Here is a 4,803-nt window from a genome sequence, read left to right as displayed (position 1 = left end):
TCGGGATACGCTTTTATGCTCGTCGGAGAAATATTTCATACGGCGTCCGCCATTGTTCCGATAGTTTAGAGCCAGTGTTACTAAGTTACCATGCGTCATTAGGAAGGAAGTGACGTTACGACTGTTGAAAAGTATTGAGTCCTTAGAAAAGGCTCTTTACTCAAGATTTCTCACCATACTCTAGTGTAAATTTAGTACTTAGCCGGTATTAATGATATTTCTGCCAAAAATGGATTATTTTAGCGGGTTGCATGTTGCGTGTTTCCTCTTGTATTTTCAGTGTTGTTGTTAGCTTGGAATTATTTTTAAAGAACTTAGAGCTCATTTAGTAGATATGGCGCCCTAAAAATGTTCATTTATGAAGACGTTTTATCAACAGTATAGAGATAAATTTGACAACAAAACTTATGAGAAGTTACAAGCGCTATAATTGGATATTTTCTAAATTTCTTGTTGTATTTGTTTTTTCCAAAAAAAATTTCCGAGCTTCAGACATTATGACAATGGAGCACAAAAATCGACTATTTGATATTTTTTTTGCTCGTCCAGTCCCTGAGGGCTTTATTCTTGTACAATCTGTTGAACAACCCTTAGATTTGGTAGCTTATAATATGTAGTAATGAAAAAAAAAAGGACACGCATGTGTGACCCGCGAAGAAAATTGGAATACATAGAAATTGTCTCCAGCTATAATCAATCATTTATCTGGGTCAACTTTAGGTCTGGCGAACTGAAATATGCTCTGCTTGAGAACTAGCGTTCTGTTGAATTATAATAAGCTACTTTGGGGGGGGGGGCTGATAGCTCAGTTGGTGGAACACTCGTTTCTAAGGCAAGGGGACCGAGATCGATCCGGGGTGCAGTCAACATTTTTTTCTGAATCCCTATCCAACCAGCAGTGATTGGGTAGTTGGGTCTGTTAGATCTAGCGGAAAGTACTTTGCGATGAAATAGCTTCTTATCAAAAGGGTAGCAAGCAATTGCAATTGTCCGTTTCACGCTCTAGAAACCAGGATAAACTCCAGCTCAAAGGGGCTAATGGCTCTAAAGGACTTACTGTTCTTTTTACTCTAGTGGAAAAAAATGGACATATCCGTTATGATAAGTGATAAACTGCTCTAAAGGACAACTTTTTACTACTTCTTTTACTACTTCCAAATCCAAGCATCAGTTACACACTTTATAGTCACCTGGAACAACTACAAAAGACGTCTAACTTCTACGTCATGGCACAAGACCGAAGGGCTAGAGCTCAGGTGGTCGCTGGTTCGGATAAGTAAGTACTACTTCTATTACATTGAGCATCAATATATAATGCAGCAAATGTTGCTAATCCTGATAATGAGAATAGAGCAATAATCACAAGTTGTAACTGTAAAATGCTATCTCATCCAGAGCCAGATAAAATATACAGACAAGCAAAGGGGGAAGGGTCTTTAATTACTAGTCTGCCTTCGATGGGAATCGAACCTCAGATCTTCTTCTTTATTTGCAAATGTCTTTCCATAATATATCACAATATTATAAAATTCTTGATATTCCTATTGTATACCTATTCCTTGCAATAAACGCCACGTGTACAAGTATCGCCATCCCCCGCTTTATAACTTATTCTCTCATTCTTTCTATAATGATTATCATTGTTGTTTTTGAGTAGGCACAAATCAATAAAATAACCAACAAAAATTGTCTTTCCCATAATAACGGCAAATCAATAGTGAGAAAGAATGAGGAAAGAATGTTTGGTTTTCTGGTTTTATTTTGCCTCTTTATCCTGTTGGGTATTGAAGTTGAGATGTAACACATTTCTCATCACCGAGGCATTAAAAAGAAAGTCAATGCATCACAATTTATTTTACTATTCAACATCACGTGCACATTTCATTTATTGGAGCAAACAAAATTATATAAAAGTGATAAACGCCGACCTCAATGCGGTGATGCTGATATGTGTATCGATTTTCTAGCGTGGACATCAAATGTCTCGGATTGTCAAAGTCACAGACCAGCTCCATTCAACAACGGCGACATTTGTCAATGAAAGACGCCCGCATTTGTTCTGTTATAGAGCGACTGGGCTGTAGGCGGGGCCAAAATGTATCGATTTCCGGAAAGCCTGTCCCTCTGGCACGATTTCTGGCACAGGATTTGTCCCTTATATCGGGGTTGGGCTGAGTCCCATCTTGATAGGCTGATGTGTGTGCGGCCAATTCGATTACGCGCCCGGGTGTACATAAGTTGGTGGTGTTTAGCAAATTTCTCACTTTCTAAACTCAATGATCATTTTAGACCCGTGTGGGGGGGCCTAAATTAGATATAAGGCAGATAGAATCTAGTCCTGCATCTTTTTAGAGGCAAGAGTGAGCGGCAATTTCTTAATCAAATCTTGCAGTCCGACGATCACCGAGACGGCTCGCAGGAGGATTGGGTACTGGTCTACCGGCAAGGGGAGGTTAGTAAAAATGAAGTCAAACGACATGCCTAGGGAAACAACTAACTGGATTTGTCCGGTCAGCTTGTATCACTGGTCTAATGTATTTTGCCTACTCTTTACTATATTAGGCCTCATTTGTGTGTGAGCAAATTCCCTTTACTAGTGATCCTAATCGGATTCTGGAGAAACCAGTCGCCACTGGGACTGGGCTAGACACTTTTATGTAATCTTGACTTTCATTTGAGGATAAATTAAATTATAGGTTCATTTGTTACACCGTGGATTCATTTAGGACGGATCGCTTTCTTCCAAGGTGAATGATTGTTGTTGCAGGGGGCGGTTGCTTCTTGAACCCTCTCCTTGCTTATCACTCTTATCATCATAATCAACATCTTCATCTTGATCATTGTTATTGATGTGTTTTATTGCAATGTGTCGCCTTCCACTTCTATCTTCTAATTTCTCAAGACATAATCTCATTATTCAATGAACGTCGTGAAGGTTATTCCACCTTGTGCATGTATCTTGGCACGAGCATTCCTGTTCTCAGCCACATACAACACACTAGTTTCGATGTAAAGACTTTCGGCTTAAGCAGTGATAAAAGAGTTGTCCGATATAACAAGACCTAAAGACATTATAAAATAGTCTTGTCACCTTAGGATAATTATATGATTATTTCAAATGACATTAACTTCAGGGTTGTTCTAATTTTCTTTAAATCATTTTATGCTTCTAATTCATAACCTGAACGAATGAAGCCATGATCTAATGATCATCATCTATGCCTGGTCGTCGCCTTTTTATGTTTTTCGAGAATAAAGAAAAAACTTGTAATTTTCTAAAAGTAGCGGCATACGGGAGCAACATTTGATTTTCAATAGAAACGCGACGTTAATTGAGATTGTGATATTAAAATACCGTTGAATTGAACAATGAACATTCTTACAAAAGACAATACTTTTACATGACAAAGTTAACTCTCTCTCTCCCTACTCCTCCCCCCTTCCTACATCCCTATTCCAAAAAAAGGGAGTTGAAGAAATATTCGGAAAAGGGAAAGTTATTATGAAAATAGACAATAATATCACATTCATTAAATGGCTACATATATCAATAAAAACATCGACAACTTACTTTAAATCAAAAATCAAATGTCCACAGTAACTGCTGTTCTTATACAATCAGTAAAGGTTTCAAATGTTAGAATTTTTTTCTGGCTCTGACTCATACACAATCTTTTACTTTTCATATTAATAAAAACAACTTTATGTTTACTCTGCCTTAGAATTCTTAAAGTGATCGAACCGAACACGATCCCTATGTTTATTGAAGGATCTAGATTGCGACCTAATAGACAATAGGTATGGAATTACTTGCGTTGTCCACAGAGCTTTAAGATATTCATCTATAAAAACGGAAAATTTGAGTTCTGATTTATTCTCGTAATTACTGTATATCAAAATAAATTTCTAAAAAATATATTAGATGAATAGATAAATAAGCAAATTTAAGAAATAATCTAATTAAAACATAGATAAATAAATAAATTGAATAATTAATAAAAGTGAATAAATGATTAAATAATAAGATAACTAGATCAATAAATGATTATGCAAATTACTTCACGACACGATTGTTGATAACAAATAAAAATGTGCCTTTGTGAAAGTCAACAGTGATTTTAACCCGGTAATTTTTGCAATAAAAACTCTTATATAGCGTTGTTTTCCGAATAATGATAATAGTGATGACGATGATGATGATGATGATGATGATGATGATGATGATGATGATGATAATAATAATAATAATAATAGTAATAATATTAATAATAATAATAATAATAATAATAATAATAATACTAATAATAATAATAATAATAATAATGATAATAATAATAATAATAATAATAATAATAATAATAATAATAATAATAATAATAATAATAATAATAATAATAATAATAATAATAATATAATAATAATGATAATAATAATAATAATAATAATAATAATAATAATAATAATAATAATAATAATATGATGATGATGATGATGATGATGATGATGATGATGATGATGATGATGATGACCATAATAATAATTAAAAAAATTAATAATAATAATAATAATAATAATAATAATAATAATAATAATAATAATAATAATAATAATAATAATAATAATAATAATAATAATAACACATTTTGCATCTCGACTCAAACAGCTAAAGATATTGTAAGATTGATATTCGAAAAAAAAAATCGCATGACGAGTCCTATGGTCTGTATGAACTATAAACTAAAATTCGTTTCACGTTTTGCTCTGCTGTCAAAGAATAAGTTGTAAAGCGCGGTCAGTCTATTT

The 4,803-nt window shown here is 33.7% G+C and overlaps 1 protein-coding gene across 2 annotated transcripts in view; it reads left to right on the top strand.

Moving 5' to 3' along the window:
- The first annotated feature begins 2,290 nt into the window (after nucleotides 1-2,290).
- LOC144970122 (uncharacterized) overlaps nucleotides 2,291-4,803 on the top strand; it is a 44,315-nt gene continuing 41,802 nt past the window's right edge. The window contains exon 1 of one of the 2 annotated variants that reach the window (XM_078909367.1): nucleotides 2,291-2,452. The gene's annotated coding sequence lies outside the window, so the exon portion shown is untranslated. The other variant, XM_078909369.1, reaches the window with a different exon arrangement.

The sequence above is a fragment of the Berghia stephanieae genome, chromosome 4 (genome assembly GCF_034508935.2).
Source record: "Berghia stephanieae isolate SIO BIC M18660-M18661 chromosome 4, UCSD_Bste_1.3, whole genome shotgun sequence".
Taxonomy (NCBI): domain Eukaryota; kingdom Metazoa; phylum Mollusca; class Gastropoda; order Nudibranchia; family Aeolidiidae; genus Berghia; species Berghia stephanieae.
The sequence above is the reverse complement of the archived record's forward strand: the minus strand, read 5'-3'. Positions and strand labels throughout refer to the sequence as shown.